At 40.2% G+C, this 19,726-nt stretch overlaps 1 long non-coding RNA gene across 1 annotated transcript; it reads right to left on the bottom strand.

Annotated features, from left to right (window-relative positions):
• Positions 1-304: 304 nt before the first annotated feature.
• Positions 305-17,629, bottom strand: LOC119470950. Its single transcript, XR_005199936.1, has 3 exons — positions 17,599-17,629; positions 15,743-16,535; positions 305-910 (listed from the first exon to the last, which is right to left on the bottom strand). It is a non-coding gene; the product is annotated as an uncharacterized LOC119470950 (long non-coding RNA).
• Positions 17,630-19,726: the final 2,097 nt, after the last annotated feature.

Raw genomic sequence — 19,726 nt, forward strand, 5'->3', positions numbered from 1 at the left:
TTGAGATGGGTTCACCTATCTGGTCACCTGGTGCATCAGCAGCTGACTGACAAATCATTGAGCAACTCTTGGGTAAACCCTCCATGTAAGGAAAAGGTAAGAGAGAGAAAGAAAGAGAAGGGGAAGAGGGAATAGAGAGAGAAGGGAGAGATGGGGAGCACATGGAGGGAGAGAAGTGAGAGAGTGGTAGGTTGGAGGAAGAAAGAGAAAGGGAAACGCAGAGAAAAAGGAAGATAAGACAAAGTGAGGAAGGGAAAGGGGACAGAAAGATGCTGAGAAAGAAGACAAAATGAAAAGAAACAAAAAGAACCAAGAAACTCAAGGCATCAGTCCATCTTTCCAGCTGTCTCCCTGAGCAAACTTGCTTGCAACAGTCCCTGGCAAGGCCTCCGTGCCCTAGTTGCATGCTAATGAAGTCAGAGTGGCCGAGAGTCTCTGTGCTCTGGAGGGCTGGCTGTCTCTGATTTCACAGCCTGGCTGGCCAAGCCTGGCCACTGGGGTCCACTGGGAGCAGACATGTTGCCTGGCACCAGCTGCATGGCCTTCTCTTATTCTCTCTGGGTCTGACATGCCCTCATGGGCTGCAGGATGGACAGTTCATGGTAAGGCAGTGAGAAATCCCATGGGAAAGCAGGAGTGGGTCTTGGGTTTCCAGCTAAACTGTCAATGTCGTGAGAACCTCGGTAGGAGTGTTGGATGTCTAGCCCTTGGGAGGACAGCAAAGTGGGGGAAATACAATTGCGAGGCTGACCAAAGAGAAGCTTCTGGGCTTTGCTGTCTCTGTTTTCTTCCAGTCAATAAGAACGCTTTTCCCCTTTCATTTGCTTTGTCAAAATTGAGGACAGATGCTGCTCCGTGGTGATTCATGTGGAAACAAGAACTTTTCTCTTCTTTCTTCCCACGCTGCGCCCTGGTCACAACAATTTACAAGAAAGGTTGGCTCAAGCCTTTTAAAAGTTTAATAGAAAACCAAAGTTGACTGTGAATCAGAGAAAACAAAAGACATTAAAAAGGAGAGAGGTTAAAGAAGAGACAGAGAGAGAGATTTTTTTAAAGGGTCAGGAGACGCAGTATTTACATTTCAGGCACCAGCTTTAGCCACATAGCAAAGAACGTGAAAACAGAAAGGAGCCAACTTTTCCTCACCTCTTTCTCTTTTGTGCACTAAATCTCAAGCAACTATCTCAATGGAATCCTAAAATTCCCAAGCTGAAAAGATCCTCAGAGATCATGTACTCCTTTTAAGCTTCTCATTTTCAGGATATAAAACATGAGGCCAGGGAGTTAAATCCCTTGTTCCGGACTCAGAAGCTTTTCCATAATGTTGGCAGCGGGGTGGGATACTCCTTGGGTTGCACCAGACCCCAGAGGCTGAATGGGTCAGTGGAGCAATGACAATGAGGTTGAATTCCTACAGAGACCACTTTCTGCATTTGGATACAAAGGGAAGAAGGGAGGATATGGCTTGTTCACATGAGCTTTTCTGATTAATAGCAGAACACTGTGAGAATCTGCCTGCACTGTTTTAGTCCAGCCATATTATTTTACCCAACACTGTATCAGGTGCTAATGGAGGTACAGAAAGAGAGGTGTTCCTTGGTCTGTAGATCCCTCTGTGGCAACGGAGACACTAGCACCACTTTCTCCGCCACTGATATCCAGGAAGTTGTCTGACATTTCTGGCCTGAATTTCCTCGTCTGTAAATTGAACTCTGGAATTCCTATTTGGGCAGTATTTCTGTAAATTGACATTAATCCAGGGCATAACATTATAATTGTCACATAAATATTAAGCATTTAATCCTGGGGCCAGTTACTTTTCTTAGACAATGTTGTAAGACATGTTTTCTGTTTCTTGGAGTCAATAAATGCCTGTTGAATGAAGGAATGAATGAATTTTTAAATTCCTAATGCTGAATCATTCCCAATTGTTCTCCAGTGTTTGCTTTTAGTGACCTTGAATATAAATAGTATTCTGCTTTTAGCGTTTTTTTTAAAAATAGGTTTGGCAGATGACAAAAATTCTTTTTTTTTTTTTTTTTTTTAGGTTGTGTTTTGCTCTGTCGACCCGCTGGCTGGAGTACAGTGGCGTGATCTCGGCTCACTGCAACCTCTGCCTCCCGTGTTCAAGCGATTTTCCAGCCTCAGCCTCTCGAGTAGCCTGGGATTACAGGCACATGCCACCATGCCTGGATCTTTTTCTTTTTCTTTTTTTTCAGTAGAGATGGAGCTCACCATGTTGCTCAGGCTGGTCTCAGACTCCTGACCTCAAGTGATCTGCCCATCTCGCCTCCCAAAGAGCTGGGATTATAGGCATGAGACACTGTGCCCAGCCAACAAAAATTCTTATAAAATGAGAAGGGGGTAAAGGTCAATCAGCCTCTACTGGCTCCTACTCCCTGGGAGTAAAAACCAAAGTCATGACAATGTCTATAAGGCCACACAGGATCTGCGTTGCTATCACTCTGACCCCATTGCCTGCTGCTCTTCCCCTCCCCTCTCCCTAATCAAGTCACTCTCCTACTTGCTCTGCCTTGGACACACCAGGCAGGGCCTCCACCCCAGGGCCTTTGCACTTGCTGTTCCCCCCACCAGGAATTCTAGTCCCCCATTTGATGTTCTCCCTCACCTTTGCATCTCATCAGTTCCTCTCATGAACATCAGATTTTAAATGGCTCCTCCTCACCCCTACCCCAGCACTTTGTTTGCAGCTATAGTTCTCATCCCCACATGCTATACCATGTAATTGACTTATTTATCTTGTTGATCATCTGTCCCCTCTCTCCTAGAATAAGTTCCATGGGGCCGAGAACTTTGTCTGTTTTTCACTGCTGTTTCCCAGGTACACAGCACAATACCTAGCGGACAGTAGACGAACCACATGTTGATTGAATTAGTAAATCTTGTAATTATAAACTGCATTATTTCTCATTCAAATCCTTAGAAAATCAAATAAATAAAGAAAAAAGGAAAGAAGGAAAGCTGGTTCCCATTGATTAAAAGGTTGCTAGGTGCTCGTTTTAAGTACGTTACATGTGTTTATTCATTTACTGCTCAACAGCTATATGAATTAAAGCCTATGAGTTCCGTCCCCTTGACTGTTTCCTCTGAACACTGCCAGGCCCCTGGGCCTCTTTTCTTTGATAATTATATTCATTTCCTGGGGGAACTGATTCAGTCTTGTAGCCTCAAATGTCATCTACAATTACCAAATGTATCTCAAACTTACCATATCTAAGATCAAACCCTTGAACTACACCCCTTCCCCCACCACTAAATTGTCTCCCTCTGAGAAAATGGTAACACTGTTCTTTCGGTTATTCAGGCTGAAAACATGGGAGTCTCTTGATTCTTCTATTCTCTGTCCCCACAGCTAGGGTTGGCAGATTTATCAAATAAAAGTAGAAAACAGGTGCTTTATTTTATCCGGCATCTCTGCCCACATCCAATCAATCAGAAAGTTCTCTGTATCTCCAAAATATAATCTGAATGCAACCACTGTTCACCACCACCACCTCTGCCACCTCACTCCACCCTAACATTATTGCAAGGGGCTCCCATCTGATCTCTTTGCTCCCACCTTTGTCCTTGATGTCTATCTTCTGATATTGGCTGGAGCGATCCTTCTAAAAGGAAAGTTTAATCAGATTTCTCCTCTGCTCAGAACCTTCTGGTAGACTTTCACCTGGCTGAGTTAAGATGCAAAGTTTTTCTTTCCACAGGCTATGCAGCCATCACCATTGTTCTACGTCTGTCTTCCTCTCTGATTTTGTCACCTGCCTCCTTCTTTGCTTGTTGTGTGTCAGCGGCCCAGGCCTGCTTATGGTTTCTTAAATACAACCACTCCCTACCACAGGGCTTTTGCACATACTTTGGTCTTTCCTCTGTCTGAAACTGTCTTGTCCCAGTCATCCTCACGGTTCTTGCCCTGATTTCACTCAAGTCTCTACTCAAATGTCACCTCCTCTGACTACCTTCATTAAAATAACACTCTCCCAGCCTGGCACAGTGGCTCACAAAGTCCTATAATCCCAGCACTTTGGGCAGATCTCTTGAGGTCAGGAGTTCAAGACCAGCCTGACCAACATGATGAACTCGAGTTTCTATTACAAATACAAAAATTGGCCAGGCATGGTGGTGCATGCCTGTAATATTGGCTACTCAAGATGCACAGCAGGAGAATCGCTTGAATCTGGGAGGCGGAGGTTGCAGTGAGCCAGGATCATGCCACTGATAACAGAATGAGACTGCATCTCAAAAACAAAAACCAAACCAAACAAAACTCTCTCTCTCTCCCCCATTGACTCTCTTTCTTTCTCTTTTATTTTTTTAAATTCTTATGCTTAGCACTTATCATCCCAATGTATATTTATTTGTCCCTAGTCCCAGAATATAACTGTTGTAAGAACAGAGATTTTGTATTCACTGCTGTATTCTAGTGCAAAATGAATGTTAGCACATGGAAGATGCTTAATAAGTATCTGTTGAATGAATGAAACCTCATTGGTGGGTTGGAAACTGAGGCAAAAAGAGGCAAATTATCTTACTACAGGCTCTCTCCCCATCAGAGTGCTCCTAATGTGGGATCTCATTTGTTCTTCTCAGCAACTCTGTGAGTTAAGGATGGGCAGGCCCACCCCCACCTAACAGATGAGGAAACTGATTCCAGACTTCTAAGGTTATCATCCTCAAAGGAAACCCCAGGCTGTGCCAGAAACCTACATTCCTCTTATGTACTTTTTTCGCTTTCTTCAACCCTCAAACATGTGTTTTAGATTTCATATTTTTAAAATTATATTCTCAATCACTCCCTTTCATATCAAAGATGAAGTTGCCTGGGCCTAAGACATTTGTGTCACCAGAGCAACAAGGGAAATGCATGTCCTTTTTGCTCCAAATAACCTGAATTTTTTTCTCCCAATTCTGGGATTCCTCAAGCCTCAGATAATGAATCCATATAACTGGCGGAGGATCTTTGGTAATGTTAGCATTTACCTAGTGAAAGCAGAAAGTGCTATCCAAAATGGCATGCTAAGATCTAGGTTAGTAAGTTCATAATCTATTTGCTGTTCATTTGTTCATTTTATTAAACATTTGTTGTGTCTACCAGGTAGAATGAGCAACCATCACTGTGCCCCAGACCGAGGGATGCAAGACTTCCAGTGCTAAAACTCAAAAGTTTCAGGCAAACCAGAATGAGATGATCATCCTAATACTCTTGTGCTTTTTGGTTTTTGCTTTTTTTTTTTAAATGCTATTGTGTTAGACTGAACAATGGCCCTCTAAAATGCTCATGTAGTAACCTCTGAGACATGTGAATTCATTATCTTCTATGGCAAAAGGGACTATGCAGATAAGTTAAGGATCCTAAGATGAGATTATCCTGCATTATCCTGGTGGGCTCAATGTGACCACAGGGATTTTTAGAGTGGAAGACAGAAGGCAATGGGATGATGGAGACAGGGAGAGGCAAGGCAATGACTACGGAACAGAGGTTGGAGTGATGACGTGTTTTTATGATGGAGGAAGAGGCCACAGCCCAAGGAATGTGGGTACCTCTAGAAACTGGAAAAAGCAAGAAAACCGGTTCTCCCCCACAGCCTGAAGGAGGAATGGAGCCTTACCAACACCTTAATTTTAGGATTCTGACCTCTACAAATGTAAGAAAAGTAACTCATGATGTGACTTAGCAACATCTCATTGTATCCCTATCTCTCTGACTACTATGCTTTTAAGGAAGGACCCATATGATTAAATTGGGCCCACCAAATAATCCAGGATAATCTCCCTATTTTAAGGTCAGCTGACTAGCTACCTTAACTCAACTCCATCCTCAAACTCAATTCCCCTTTGCCATGTAAGGTAACATCTTCACAGGTTTGGCAATTAGAAAATTAGAATGTAGACATCTTGGGGGACCATTGTTACCCAGCAATCCTAAGCAAGGGCTATTTGTAAAAAAAGAAAGAAGAGAGAGAAAATTTATGTTTAAATGAAAACACACCTGTGAATATTTATAGCATCATTATGTGTTATTGCCAAAAACTGGAAAGAACCCAAATGTACATCCATTGGAGGACAGATTTTTTTAAAAACTATATCTACACATGGAATACTACTTTGCTAAATATGAATGAACTATTGATATACGCAGTAACATGGATGACTCTCGTGCATTATGTTGAGTGAAAGCAGGCAAACTCAAAGGCTATGTAACAGATGATTTCATTTAGATGTTATTCTGAAAAAGTAAGACTATATAGACAGCAAATAGATCAGGTTGCTACGGAGGGACTTGAGGGTACATTTAGGGACAATGGAAGTATTCCATATCTTGATTGTGGTGATGGGTTCATGATTGTATGGACTTGTCAAAACCCATAGAACTGTGTAGTAAAAACAGTAGGAATTCCAGTTAATGAATGTAGAAGAAATGAGGAAAATAAAGAAATCACCTTTAGAACACCAGTATAACAATTAACATATTAAATATTAAAATTTGTGGGCAAAACTTTAAAGAAAAACAGGATGGTTGCATAGCCTCAAAGTATCTCCTTCAAGATATTTTTAGTTAGTGTGGTAGTTTTAACACATGTCATGGTCATTTTTATAGATAGGTAGTTCTCTCTCCAAAAGGTGAAACTTCATTCCCTTGCCCTTGAGTATGGTCTGGACTTAGTGATTTGTTGACTAATATATATGAAAAAGGAAAACATAACTTTGCACTGAAGAAACCTGGCAGAAACCACCTTGACCGCTTAAGTGATCAAGGCTAATATAACCCGGGATAACGCCTGGTGACATCATGTGCCCCCTGATAGGATGCAGGATGAAGGGCACTGACCTCTGAGGTATTCTTCCTCCAAATCCATAACCTCAGCTTGATCATACAAAAATATCAGACACACCTGAGAGACATTCTACAAAATACCTGAACAGTGCGCTTTCAAAGTGCCAAGATCTTGAAAAACAAGGAAAAAGAATTTTTCACAGATTGGAGAAGTCTAAGGAGACACGTCAATTAAATACAAATATTATTTCCTTGTTTGGATCTTTGAACAAAGGACATTGGTGGAAAAACTGGTGAAATCCAAAGGAAGTCTGTAGTTTAGTTATTAAAGTGTCAATGTTGATTTTCTTAGTTTTGATAAATGTGCCACAGTTAGGTAAAATGTTAACATTAGCAGAAGCTAATGAAGAATAGACAGGATCTCTATGTGCTGTCTTTACGACTCTTTTGTAAATCTAAAATCATTTCAAAATTTTAAAAATGTGAAAGATAAACAAGTAAACATTTTGAAAATGTCACCAGGTGATTCTAATGAGCCAGCAGGATTGGGAAGCCCTTTTCTAGGCAAAAGCAAAAATCTGAGCTGAGTCACAGAGTGATAAAATACCATCAGCCATTTGAGGGAAATGATGACAAGTTAGTTACAGTAACTGTTTTCTACAGCAAACACAGTAAGGGATGGTGAAAAATGAGGAAAGGGGGGTCCCTGGGTCAGATTATAAAGTTTTATACCACACAGGATAAGAGCTTAGTCCCTTACAGTGTTGGCCTTGAGAAGCCATTACAATTTTTAAAGCAGGGTGTAGCTGTGTTACTGGAAAGGTATCTTAATCCAGACTCCAAGAGAGGGTTTTTAGATCTCATACAAGAAAGAATTCAGGGCAAGTCCACAGAGTAAAGTGAAAGCAAGTTTGTTAGGAAAGTAAAAGAATGGCTACTCCATAGACAGGGCAGCCCCAAGGGTTGCTGGTTGCCTATTTTTATGGTTATTTCTTGATCATTTGTTAAACAAGGGGTGGATTATTCATACCTCCCCTTTTTAGACCATACAGGGGTAACTTCTTAAACTTGCCATGGCATTTGTAAACTGTCCTGGCGCTGCTGGGAGTGTAGCAGTATGGATGATCGGAGGTCACTCTTGTCACCATCTTGGTTTTGGTGTGTTTTAGCCAGTTTCTTTACTGCACGCTATTTTATCAGCAAGGTCTTTATGAACTGTATGTTGTGTCGCACTCCTATCTTATCCTGTGACGCAGAATGTCTTAACCATCTGGGAATACAGTCCAGTAGGTCTCAGCCTCATTTTACCCAGCCCTTATTCAAGAGGAGTTTCTGTGGTTCAAACACCTCTGACAATTGGATCTCATAGGTGGTGTTAGTTTTAAAGTGATTCTACTGTTATTTAAATGCTTTATAACAATACCAATCACTTAAAAACATGTTGCAAATTTATTTTTTGAAGAATATGAACTTATGCGTGGCTGCCGTAAGAAAAATATTTTGGAAAATGTCCACGTGCTTTGCTTTGTGTGTTTCTGCATTATGCCACGTTCTCCCTAGTTAGGTATTGTGGGCAGGGACTAGGAAGAATTAGGATTGTAATAGCAGAAGTACAATGGGGAAGTAGGGTTAAGGATAAGGTGCAAATGTGCAAAATAGGATTTTGCAGGAAGTAATTTGCAAGCCAGGCTGAGCCAAGCCCATGGAATAGACCAATGAGTTTGTTGCAAGGTAACTCCAGATGGAAAAGGAAGAAACAAGACAAGCTCAGCCTCTAGCCCTAGAAGTGACCTTTTAGTAACTAACATTTTAAATTTTTCCAAAAGCAGGTTTTTATCAGAGGTGTGATCTTCCTCTGAGTCTTCAGGACAATGTTCCTGGGGAGAGAGAAGGGCAGGATTATTCAGTCAATGACTATGTGCTCAGGTTGCCTGGCATGGGTGGACTGGAACCAGAAAAACTCAGCTTCCCAAAGGAACGAGATTCCCCTCAAGCTTGCAGCTTGAATCCTGTTTCTTAAAGAGTTGCCAGGAGCTTACAGTTGACGTGGTCAGACAATTTCTTGCACAGGTGGTATGGAACATGCTTGCGTGCCTAGTCCTTGGGTGCTTAGAGCTTATTAGCGACAAACAAGGTTGTCACCATATTTGCAGCTTTAGAAAAGAGACTAGCAGGGGAACTCTGATTCTCTCATAAAAGCTGAGCTTTCCATCCAGCTGCATCTCCTGGGTCCTGTTTACTTATTAAATGTATACATCAGTGGAAAACTAGTTAACTGAATTTTGGAGCAAATATACAATAGAATACTGTGCAATCATTACAAATGGTGATGGGGTGTATAATTTTCACTTTAAAAGATATAAATAAATATCTTGAAGGAAAGGAAATTAGTTAAATTCAGGATGAGTATGCTGTAGCTCATAAAAATAACACTTTGTAGATTTGTGCATGAGAGTGTACATCTGTGTATGCACAGAAAACTATACAAAAGGCTATTCATTAATTTAACATATTTTATCACTTAGAGATGATGTTTTGATTAACTTTTACTTTTTCCTTTGAGCTTTCTGTGTTACTTTTCAAATTTAACTTTTACATTCTAATTTTATTGTCAAAAATATAAGGAACTCTTTTCATTTTGAAATAAAGTGTTTATGACACTCCACAAAGTGCACTCTGAATATTGCTCATATCGCTAATTATAATTTCAAATAACTATTAACATTTTTAAAAATTAAATTTAAAATTAAAAATAGTTAAATTTGTATTTCATATGTGTTCTTATATACGATTTCTTTTCTGTTGGGCATTTGAGTCATTTCAAACTTTTGATAATGGATGAATATTTTTATATATAAATTACTGAATGTTTGACTCATTCATGAGGATATAGATAAAAATTTACTAAAATAAAATAAATTTAGACAAATATAGACAAATTTCTCTACCTAATATTTAGAGGGTCTTTACCTAGCTATGTTTGTATATTATTGTTCTAAAAAAACCATTGCTCTTTGACAATTAAAAAGAAACAGTTTTATTTTCATTTAAATTGGTTTAGTTTCTAGGGAGGGTGGACATCTTAATGTTATTTGCTATTTTCATAAAATATTAAATTTATATATGAATTATGTTTTCCTAGGCCTTGTTAATTTTAAATTGAGAGGAGGGAATCTTTCTATAATAAGGCCATGAACTCACTTCTGTAATAATTTTGTAAATATTTACTCATTTTTATATTTTTTATTTTTATTCTGTTGGTTATGGTTTTAAAACACATATACAGGTGTAATAAATGTTTTATGTAGCCAAATCTATTACTAATTTATCTTTTGTAATATTTTCTTGATTTGTATGCCTGAAAAGTCCTTACCCCATCCCAAACTCAGTCAGCTACTTATTCTTCCTTATTTTATAGCTTAATTATTTACAACTAATTCTTTAGTTCATTTGGAATTTATGTTGATGTATGATCTAAATTATTTTTCTCCCAAATGGAGGAAGGTAGGTAGCAGACCTTAGGAGATGTAATAATTTAGTATCTTAATAGGTGGTTAACGATTTGGGAGAAAAATAATTTAACCATCTACTTGTTGGGCCAGGTAGAGTGTTTTTTCTAGAATACCTTGAAGCAGTTTGTAGTTCATTGCCTGTTAGAAAAAGCATCTAGAAAAACTGAAACCTCTGGTGACAATTAGTCCCCACACCTTTCCTGGTTTTGCACCTGTATTACGTTCCTGTTCCTGGGTGCAGTGGGTTCCTGATCAACCGCGTCTTCCTCCAAGTGTACTGCAGTCCATTGTAGCTCTTGAGCAGAAGCAGAGAGGCAGGTATTGATTTGGGGTGAAATGACCAGGGCTACCTCCTGGAGCTGTTTCTGTGCAATGGAGAAGTAACTGAGAGCTGCTCAACAACGAAGGCTCCAAATCTCTTGGGTCTCAGGATATGTGGAGCCCCTTAGACACAGGTTAATAAAACTTCTCCTGGTGTGTGACAGATAGTTGACTAAAGTGTTTCCTGCCTGGGCAGTTGCAATTGGCAGCTGATTCTATGAAAAGCTTTCATGAATCATTTTGGAAAGCATGCATGTTGAGGAGCAGGGAGGTGAGTCAGACATCTCTCTGCCTAGCAGCCCGGCCCCCTTAACCCAGATGTTCACTGATTATTTTCATACTTAAATGATGTACTACATTTACATCAGCCCTTTAGAGAAGACCTCATACTTGCTGACGCAATGAGTATGCAATAAATTTTAATGTATATAAACTATATAAAGCATCCAACAGTGCTTTGCTTCCCTAGTCATAAACCTGGATATTTTTAACTGGTATTTTATGCCTTAAAGATAAGTACTCTTTTTTTTTTTTTTTNTTTTTTGAGATAGTGTCTCCCTCTGTTGCCCCAGGCTGGAGTGCAATGGTGCGATCTCGGCTCACTGCAGCCTCCGCCTCTCAGGTTCGAGTGATTCTCCTGCCTCAGCTGAGACCTTTCCAAGTAGCTGGGACTACAAACACGTGCCACCACACCCGGCTAATTTTTGTATTTTTAGTAGAGACGGGGTTTCACCATGTTGGCCAGGCTCCTGACCTCAACTGATCCACCCGCCTCGACCTCTCAAAAAAGACAAGTACGTTTTAATTATTGTAGCCACTGTAAATGCACTTAAAACTAATTATACCAAAGGGGAAAAGAGAAGAGTTTCAAAATTTTAAATGATAATACTTTACTTTTTATAAGCCTCTCTTACCCAAAATAACTCTTCAATATAAACTTCCCAAAAACTTTTTTTGTGTGTGAAAAAATGTGTGTCCTGTTCTAATACAGGTCTAATTCTAGGTGTCTCCAATAACTGTATCCCAGTCCAGCATATGTTGCTAAAAATAACCCACTAGCAAGGTGGCAGTGTTATCTCAACAGGATCTCCCACACTTTATGGCTACTTTTATTCTGAGTATACTGCAATTTCTCCATAGTGAATTAATCTTTTTTTTTTTGAAATGAAGTCTCACTTTGTTGCCCACGCTGGAGTGTAGTGGTGTGATCTCGGCTCACTGCAACGTCCGCCTCCCAGGTTCAAGTGTTTCTCCTGCCTGAGCCTCCTGAGTAGCTGGAATTACAGGTGTCCGCCACCATGCCGGGCTGATTTTTCTATTTTTAGTAGAGACAGGGTTTCACCATGTTGGCCAGGCCGGTCTCAAACTCCTGACCTCAAGTGATCTGCCCACCTCAGCCTCCCAAAATGTTAGGATTATAGGCATGAGCCACCACACCCAGCAGAATTCGTCTTTTAATAGAATTTCTTCTGTATCATTTAGCAAAATAACCCCACTCAGTTCCAACCTACCCTCTATAAGTGATTAGACATAAGTGTGTTTTGTGGATTTCTGAATATTCTATTTGAATGTGCTCATTAGTCACAAATAAGCAACTGAGTCAGCCTGTCCTTGGAGTTCTTGCATCCAGATTTTAATCTACGCACATAACTGTGTGGCACTTTATTCATCTGGCTGTGCAGTGACTCATGTTTGCCTCTACGGGGCAGAAAATTGAAAAGCTAACAGGCTATGCTGACATCTCAGATCAATTGTTTTTCTTCCTTCCTGTCACCAAATTTTGAGAAACTTACCTGAGTTAGAAAAGTTGCTACAGCTGTTCCTTCCAGCAATATGTTCCATTCCCCATGGCTCCTAATTAGTGTTCAAGTTGGTCTTTTTTCCCACTCTAGCTCAAGATGCATGCCCTTGACTTCATCTGCCTTATCCAATACATGTGTCACTGCCTCTGCTCCTGAGTCTGTCTGTGTGTTTACCCATTATAGACAAGCTCAACCAAGCTCAATCCAGGCACTGCTAAAGAGGCCAGAAACTATGCCAATGGACATGCTTTCAATGCCACAAGGTCTGTCAGAACTAGATTTGTATTCATTTTTTAGAAATAGATATTACATTTCTTTTCTATTATTTAAGAAAGAAAACTCATAGCGCTTCTCAAACAAAAAGTATACCCCAGTGTTGATTAAAAGTAGAATCCATAAAAACGCCATAGAGCTACACTTATGTCATATTCATTTTCTTGATTCAGGGGGAGTATTGCATTAGAACCTGTTGTTCTGGTCAGCAATAGTCAGAATGCCTAGTTCTTTATTAGATGACATTTGGGACTGTGGCCATATTTTTATGAATGGGTTGGAGTAGTCTTACGTAAAGTATGGTCTATAAATTGGTGCTAGTCCACCAAGAAATTAGTACAGAAATTGGGAGAACATACCCAGTGTTGGCAAGGATGTGAAGCAGCTGGAACCCTCATACATTGCAAGTGGGAATGCAAATTGGTATAGCCACTCTGGAAACAGTATGGCAGATTCTTAGTTATGAAACTTTACGCACTTACCATACAACCCAACAATCCAACTTCAAGGTAGTTACTCAAGAGAAACAACCACACATGTCCATACAAAGTCTTGTATGTAGCAACATTATTTACAATAGCCAGAAACTGCCAACAAGCCAAATTTCTATCAACTGGTAAGTGAATAAACAAATTTTGGTATATCCATTTTACAGAATATTATATAGCAAGAAAAAAGAATGAAATCATTTATACAGCAATATGGACGAATATCAAAGAAATCAATTTTAAGTGAAACATGAAGATTACACACTGTATGATTCCATTTACATAAAATTCTACTAAAGGTAAAACCATAGTGACAGAAATCAGATTTATGGTTATCTGGGACTGGGGCTGAACGTGAAGGGGATCTATGGGAAAACACAAAAGGTTCTTTTTAGGGTGATGGAACCCTTCTGTACCTCAATGTTGGTGGAAGTTAAATGACTGCATAAATCATCCAAATTCATCAAACAGTACTCTTAAAGTGAGTGGATTTTATTGTATATACATTATACTTCAATAAAGCTAAGGAACGAAAGAAGGCAGGCAGGCAGGAAGGAAGGAAAAAGAAAGAGAAAGAAAAAAGAAAGAAAGCAAGAAAGCAAGAGAAAGAAAGAAAGAAAGAAAGAAGAAAGAAAGAAAGAAAGAAAGAAAGAAAGAAAGAAAGAAAGAAAGAAAGAAAGAAAGAAAGAGGGAGAGAAAGAAAGAGGGAGAGAAAGAGAAAGAGAGAAAGGGAGAAAGAAGAAAGAGAGAAAGAAGGAAGGAGGGAGGGAGGGAGGGAAGGAAGAGGGAAGGAAAAAGAGTGGGAGGGAAAGAGAAGGAAGGGGAGGGAAGGAGAGGGAGGGAGAGGGAGGGAGGGAGGAAGGAAGGAAGGAAGGGGAAAGGGAAATAGAAAAGGCCAAGAAAGGGAAATAGAAAAGAGCAAGATTCCATTTACTCTTGTGTTTCACTCTACTTCGTCCACACCTGGCAAACCTGCCATGGCTGAAATCAAGAAATTCAATAAGTTGAAACTGAAGAATACAGAAACACAAGAGAAAAATCTGCTGCCTTCCAAAGAAACCACAGAACAGAAGCAAGCAGGCAAATCGCAATGAGGCATACATGCCAGTGTGCAGTATGTATTCCACAGGTATTGCCTTCATATTTTATTTTGTTTTGCTGTTTAACTTCGTACAATGCAAAGAGACTAGATCAAGCGTAATGCCTGTGCTGTCCAGTTCACATCAAAGAATTGAGAACCACTGATGATGAGGGCTGCACCTGCCTCTCCCCTCTGCCTGTCTGGCTGTGACAGAAGGAAAAGAACTTGCATGTTGGTGAAGGAAGAAGTTGGTGGGATGACAACAAAATCTGGAGTGAAACCAAGCTGGCCTAAGGTGTCCTGCTAGCTAATAAATCCTGTTTAGTCAGAGTGCTATTTTTTTATGTGTAAAATGATTTTAATTATTGGAATACACAATTTTTGTTTAAAAAACAATTTTAGACACTCCCCCAAAAGAAAAAAGAAAGGTCCTAAAATAGTAAATCTTTCCAAAAGTAAATGAGATATTCAGTTTGAAGGGAAAAAAATAAAATTTCGTTAAGCCCCTAAAGGGGACAATTTTGAGCCACAACCAATCAGCCTAAAAGGGAAGTATTTTTGTTTTATGTTAATCACAATGAGTTCTGGGATTTCCTTGTAATACAAATGCAGGGGAGTCAGACTCATACCACATTTCATTCTCACTGCATCACATCAGACATTGTGAGGCAGGGAGCATCATTAGGCCTAGGGTAGATCCGAATCCTGGTAAGAATGTGCTACATATACCTTCAGAGTGTGGGCCACCTTCTCTGAAAACAAAATGTCATTCTTACTATAACATTTATTTTGTGTTTTTTTCTTTTTGCCAGCACCTCAGGGATGAGCATCAACAGCTTAATGTTTACATCAATGAATCAAGGCTGTTTCCATAGCAACACCGCTACTTCTCCGGAACTGCAATTTTATGTCAATTTGCCATTAATGGAAGATGGAACAAAAGCAAGCAGATAGAAGAGGAGAAACCATAATGCCTCAAGACTGACTAGCAGAGCAAGGGGGAAGAGGAACAAACCTGTCATTTGCAAGAGTTTTAGTGTTTAGTGAACCATGACATTATTTAACGTTTAACCATTTCATGCTTAGGTTTGTAATAGTGATTTCACAGGACCACAGAATCTTGGAGCTAAAGTAGACCTTAAAAGTCATCTTAAATCCCTTATTTTATTTTACTTTATTTTTTAGAGACAGAGTCTTGCTCTGTTTCCCAGGCTGGAGTGCAGTGGCGTGATCATAGCTCACTGTAGCTTCAAATTCCTAACCTTCAGCGATCCACCTGTTCCACCATTTCAAAGCACTGGGATTACAGATGTGGTCTACTATACCCAGCCTGGCACCCATTATTTTAAAATCAAGGAGATTCAGTCCCAGAAATAGTTAGGGATTTCATGAAGGTCATTTTGCTAGTAAGGGACATAGCCACAAACAGAATATGGGATACAGAATGTAAGCCTGAAGTTCTGTTTACTCACAACATGATATTGTCTCTTTCATCTGTTAGTTCCAGTACCTGAGGCTCAGTAAGCACTTTTTTTGTGGAAATCCATTATGCTGAATACCAAGAATTTCTCCTCCTGGTCTACCAACAAGGGAGCTGAGGACATCTACTATGGCTAAGCAGGGCCATTGCCTCTAATTGAGAGGTAAAATTAGAAGACTCATAATCACGGATACAAGCCTGTATCAGGTAGGGTTCAATTGCAGGAAGCAGATACCGCCCTAGGGATTTTATGCAGAATGGGATTTAATACAGGAATTGGATGTTTATAAATTTGGCAGAACTAGGCTATATGCTAGGTTTCCAGGAGTTATCCCCAGAACACTGCAGAACTGACTCACCAGAGAAGCTATTACAACTGTCCCAGCCAGGGAGCTGGAATACCAAGAGATTGCCACTGGAATTACTGAGTCCAGAGATCACAGTCCAAGATAATGCTAGTGCAGATAAGATCCAAGATCAAGGAGCTGGTATCTGGGCTTCACTGGCACCACAGCAAATGCCCCTTACCACCCACAAATCTGGAGAGACTGCACACTGGACCACTTCTGGGGGGTGTGAGGAGCTCCATCCTATGGCCATATGTGACATCAGAAAACAGTCAAAAGAGCAAGAGAAAAATGCTTCCACCTCATTTCTACCTTCCACTTTCCAATGAAGCATCTCATGGCAGGGCCTAACTTGCATCCAGAACCTTAGCTGCAGGAAAGTGTCAAAATATAGTTTATTTGTTGTAAAGCTTTCCAATTTCTGCCACACTGGAAGGTGCACTAAAATGAAGAGGCAATGAATACTGAGTATCAGCTGACAATATCCAGGTGAAGAAATTCACCTGTATGCAGTCTATTTAGTTAGTTGATATGAGTTCATAGCAATTTGGAACATTACATTGGGAAGTAGAGGAGTACCTTGAGTTGTGAGACTAGAGTAAAAGAACGCCCTAACACATTGCCAATGAGAGAGAATACAAGGTGAATTACCCGTGTTAAGAGTGCATTTGGCCAAATTTTAAAATGTGAAAGCACAGTGGCTCACACCTGCAATCCCAGCACTTTGGGAGGCTGAGGCAGGTGGATCACCTGACGTCAGGGGTTCAAGGCCAGCCTGGCCAACATGGTGAAATTTCATCTGTACTAAAAATACCAAAAATTAGCCAGGAGTGGTGGTGGGCACCTGTAATTCCAGCTACTTAGAAGGCTGAGGCAGGAGAATCTCTGGAACCTGGGAGGCAGAGGTTGCAGTGAACCGAGATCATGCCACTGCACTCCAGCCTGGGCAACAGAGCGAGACTTTGTCTTAAAAAAAAAAAAAAATGTCTTTTGGGAGGACAGAATTAGACCCATTAACACAAGCAAAGTGATCAAAACCTAGAAAAGCCAGCTTTAAAACCAGCCAGGGTGGGAGCCCAAGGCCACCCAGTAAGTAAGAGCTGTCTAATGCCCTCATGTCTCCTCTGCCCTCTGGTATTGGCCTTGGGAAGCAACGGTCAGCAAGGGAGAGGTGGTGGTGATGGGCAAGAGGTGGGACAGATGGTCACACACGTCTCCCCAAAAGCAGACAGCCAAGAACTGCACGCTGTAGTGGGAAAAAGATGTTCTATCTTTAAATGAGCACTAAATTGTTGATTCATATCTTGGATTGAGCATTCTAACAAACTTCTTATTTTGGGCTGGGCGAGGTGGCTTACACCTCTAACACCAGCACTTTGGGAGGCTGGGGCAGGCGGGACCATGAGGTCAAGAGATTGAGACTATCCTGGCCAACTCAGTAAAACCCCATCTCCGCTAAAAAAACACACATAAACACAAATTAACTGGGCGTGGTGGCACACACCTGTAGTCCCAGCTACTCGGAAGGCTGAGGCAGAAGACTTGCTTCAACCCGGAAGGTGGAGGTTGCAGTAAGCTGAGATCACACCACTGCACTCCAGCCTGGTGACAGCAAGACTCCTTCTCAAAAACAAAACAAAACAAAGAAAAAACAACAACAACTTCTTATTTTGGAAACTTTTAAGCATACAAAAAATAGAGGAAATAGAATAATGAATTCCTTATGTAGCCATTGTCTAGCTTCAACAATTATCAACTCATGGTCAATCTTTTTTTTTTTTTTTTTAATCTACATCCTCACCCCCTCCTCCCTCTCCTAGGTTTCTTGTAATGCACATCTCAGATATATAATCTGGATATATTTCATTCACTTATTTCAACATGTCTCTGAAAGATAAGAACTGTTTTAAAAATAAAACAACAACAGACACTGAGGCCTACCTGAAGCCTCAGGTAGGGAGGAGGGAGAGGAGCAGAAAACAAAAACTATGGAGCACCAGGCTTAGTACCTGGGTGACAAAATAATCTGTACAACAAACCCCCATAACATGAGTTTACCTGTATAACGAACCTGCACATGTACCCATGAACCTAAAATAAAAGTTTAAAAAATAAAAATTTGTAAAAAAAAAAAAAACCACAATATTATTATAGCCTCAAAATTAAAAACAACCCCTAATGTCAAATATCTACTGAATGTTCAAATATTCCTGTTTGATGTGTAAAAATTTTCATATATTTTCTGTGTTCACCTGAAGACCCAAAAAGATCTCTTTACACATTGCAATTAACAATTTCTTGTAAGTCACTTTCAACCTGTAGGTTCCTCTCTCCTCCTCACCTTTTTTTTCTTACAACTTTCTGTAAAGAAATTGAGTGTTTTGCCGGGCGCGGTGGCTTAAGCCTGTAATCCCAGCACTGTGGGAGGCCGAGGCGGGTGGATCACGAGGTCAAGAGATCGAGACCATCCTGGTCAACATGGTGAAACCCCGTCTCTACTAAAAATACAAAAAATTAGCTGGGCATGGTGGTGCGTGCCTGTAATCCCAGCTACTCAGGAGGCTGAGGCAGGAGAATTGCCTGAACCCGGGAGGTGGAGGTTGCGGTGAGCCGAGATCGCACCATTGCACTCCAGCCTGGGTAACAAGAGCGAAACTCCGTCTCAAAAAAAAAAAAGAAAAAGAAATTGAGTGTTTGTTCTATAGCATGTCCCAGTGTGGATATTACTTATTGCACTCCATGCTGTTCTATCCTTTCCCCTGTATTTTCTGTAAATTGGATGTTAGATCCAGAGCAGTGCTTCTCAAAGGTGGCCCATTACAATTATCTGGGGAGCTCTTAAAAACCCTGAAGCCCAGGCAAATCCAAGAGCAATTAAACCAGAGACTTTTGGGGGAAACTGAGATGTAGGTATTTTTTTAAACTATCTCAGATGATCCAAGTATGCAACCGACATTGAAAACCACTCATCTACAGTTTTGATTACATTTAGGCTCAGGTTTTTCCCCTCTGGCATAGGACGGTGTGTTGTGTACTTTACACTGGATATTTAAAATTTCCTAACAGACCCTCTGTCTTCCAAGGAAGAAAATACGGAAATGTCCATCACCTGTGACTGACCAGAAAGCCTTGAGAATGGCCCTGTTCTTCATCTAGTGATAAGAGATGATTACCCCCAACTCAACAAGTTCTGAAGAGATGATGGAAAGAAAAATAAAGCATGTTTGATCATGCTTGTCACAAACTGATCAATGAGCCAGTAATACATGAGTGGACAGAAAAATATCTAGAAAAGTCTGCACAAAACTAACATCATGACCACCTCTGAGAAGTGACTGCATTAAGTAGCATTTGTGTGTGTGTCCGTGAAGGGGTTTTAGCTTTACCTTTGACTTGTAAGCTTTAGATTGAGAATACAATCATGGGTTAATTGTATAAGTTAATGAAAAGAAAGAACAAATGATGGCTTTTTAACAACAAAATTTCACATTTTTTATTATAAAAGTATTATAAAAGTACTCACAGAAAATTTGAGAAATAGGAGAAGAAAAAAAGTCATCATCTATAAATTCCTCACTCAAAGTTAACCATTGTCGTGAAATTGGAGTTTATTAAGTGAAATAAGCCAAGCA

The sequence above is a fragment of the Cebus imitator genome, unplaced genomic scaffold, assembly GCF_001604975.1.
Source record: "Cebus imitator isolate Cc_AM_T3 unplaced genomic scaffold, Cebus_imitator-1.0 Scaffold45, whole genome shotgun sequence".
NCBI lineage: Eukaryota > Metazoa > Chordata > Mammalia > Primates > Cebidae > Cebus > Cebus imitator.